The following is a 2,701-nucleotide window of genomic DNA, read 5'->3' as shown; positions in this document are numbered from 1 at the left end:
GTCTACTCTGTGTGTGGAGGGGGTGGGAATGAATCTTCCTGTAAGAACTTGTTCCCTCTTTTGAGCTACTGCTTCCATAGATGTTTCCTTCCATCATCTTTTAATGAAAGTCAAGGCTTGAATTTTTTTCTTCAGTTTCCCCAGCTTGAGAAATGCTGAGCGTGTTCTTCCTTTTTGGTTTTCTGACTCCAGATCTTTTCACATTTTATTGTAATATTGGGCTTTATCTTCTCAAGCTGATCTTTGAAATTTTCTGTTCAGCTCTTGGACCTCCTCATTTCTTCCATTTACTTTAACATCTCTATGCTGGAGAACAAAAGTTTCCGTGTCTCTTCTGACATCCATTTTGACCTTCTCCTTCTTTCTTGTCTTCTTAATGACTTTGATGTTCTTGATGTCATCCCACAACTCTTCTGGTCTTTAGTCTTTAGTGTTTAATGTATCAAATCTGTTCTTCAGATGATTTCTAAATTCAGGTGAGATATATTCAAGGTCATATTTTGGTTCTCATGGACTTGTTTTCATTTTCTTTAGGTTCAGTTTGAATTTCCATACGAGCAATTGATGATCTGTTCCATAATCTGTCCCTGGCCTTGTTTTTACTGATGATATAGAGCTTTTCCATCGTCTCTTTCCACAGATGTAGTCAATTTGATTTCTGTGTATTCCATCTGGTGAGGTCCATGTGTATAGTCATCTCTTATGCTTTCTAAAGAAGGTATTTGAAATGAACAAATAATTGATTTTGCAGAATTCTCTTATGCGATCTCCAGCATCATTTCTATCACCAAGGCCAAATTTTCCAATTATTGATAGGTTGTAATAATAGAGATGGGCCTACCAAATGTTATGGTGTGGCATTGCCGGATAAGCATTAGACTGCTAACCACAAGGTCAGCATTTTAAAACCACCAGTTATTCCTCGGGAACCTTTTAGAGGTTCACATGAGTCAGAACTGACTTGATAGCATTTAATAACAATAACAACCAAATATCATACAAACCTATGAGAACTGCGCACAGCTCATGCAGATCAAAAGAGGTACAAATGGCGCAGAGCTTTCTACACAGGCATCTGCCCCAGTGCTAGATTACCTGATAGGCAGACTAAGATGTGCTTGGAGCACCACGAAGCTATTATAATCCATTATGGTGGAAACAGAACTTAATTGAATGTTCTTTTACTTATTTTCCAATCCAATATGAGTTATTTACTTATGTCAGATTGGCCTTCTTGCAGTTTTTTGAACATGCTGAGCAGGCTCCTGCCTTCCAGGGTTTTTGTTGTTTGTTTTGTTGGTGGTTATGGCATGAAAAAGTCGTTGTCTGGACCTGGGATAGGACCAAGGCTAAGGCCAAATGGTATAGGATGGATGACGTTCTCTTAACACACTAAGAGCAATGACCATACTCTGAAACCATAAGCAGGCAACCACTTTCTCAATCACTATTTAGAGAAGAACCACTAGGGACTAAGCACTGTGCTAGTTGCTGGGCATGCAATGGTGCATAAGACATGGGCTGCGTCCCAAAGAATATAACGGCATACTTGAAGTTTATGTATATGTGTGTGGGATGGAGTAGATAGCTTGTCAGATAGGCCCTGGATGGATATGAATAAACAAAGAAGGGGGGGGGGGGAAGTCAATGGACTTGTTTTGCATATAGGATTTGGTGGCATCAGATTCCTGTCATTATCAGTAATAGGTGAATTATACTTTCTCAGACTTCAATACTCCAGATATCTGGATTCCAACTGAGACCCGACTGATTTAGGGAGAATTTTTTTTGAGGTATTTACATAGATCTTTTCCCTTTTCATGCTACTCATCACAAAAGAATACTCATACATTAAAATTGTTCCAGGTCCAAATTTCCTTAAGGATGTTTCTATCGAAAGAATAGAAAACCACTAATATAAGATCAAAAAGAAAATGTTTAAACTCCTGGTTTTTGCTTGATAAAATGGTAATCATTTCCCCTTTGGTTCTGTTTCTATTTTACCTAATATTACTATGTTAAAAGAGAATAAAGACAGTAAATAGTTGTCATCATGACTGTTGTAGAAGTAAACAGCTAGGAGTCAAATTGAGAAATAAAAAGCCTGAGGATATATATGTATCAGACATGTGGCACCAAGATCAACAAGGATAACTGTGGAATAGGGAGAGGTAGGCTTGGTCACATCTTGAAGGCTGATGGCTTACATCTAGAATTATTGCACGATGGCAAACGTGCCTTCTGTTACCACCACTGCAACCCAGTCATACACAAGACACCCCAAACAACAAACAAACTCAAGCAGTTTACCTGAAGAAAGGTACTACCTGTTGCTCTGTTCCCTTCCAGGGAGATGCTCCAAATGTCTCTTCTCTTCCTCCAGGTTATCAGTGCCTGTGCAGATGGCAAATCCACATTTACAATTTCTTAAATGGGAACTGCCTGAAGGTGATGAAAGCCAATGGCAGAAGTGACCCTGTACTGGCCTTCTTTACTCAGGGAAACAGGTGGGTGGTAGGTGTGGAGGTATGTTTTTGTTTTTTTCTTTTAATCCTTCTCTCTGGGATTCCAGCTGTGGATTTGCTGAAAGTACGAAAGACTGAGCAGAGCTCATTTCTGATTAGGGCTGTGGTGGTGGTGGTGTGCCCTGACTTGGTTCTGACTCACAGTGACCCTGTCTAGCCAAAAGCCTCATCTGTCT

The 2,701-nt window shown here is 39.7% G+C and overlaps 1 pseudogene; it reads left to right on the top strand.

The window, feature by feature from the left end:
- The first annotated feature begins 2,353 nt into the window (after positions 1–2,353).
- The window catches only part of LOC102821775, an 11,074-nt pseudogene continuing 10,726 nt past the window's right edge, over positions 2,354–2,701 (top strand).

Source organism: Chrysochloris asiatica, unplaced genomic scaffold, assembly GCF_000296735.1.
Source record: "Chrysochloris asiatica unplaced genomic scaffold, ChrAsi1.0 scaffold00323, whole genome shotgun sequence".
Lineage (NCBI taxonomy): Eukaryota > Metazoa > Chordata > Mammalia > Afrosoricida > Chrysochloridae > Chrysochloris > Chrysochloris asiatica.
The sequence above is the reverse complement of the archived record's forward strand: the minus strand, read 5'-3'. Positions and strand labels throughout refer to the sequence as shown.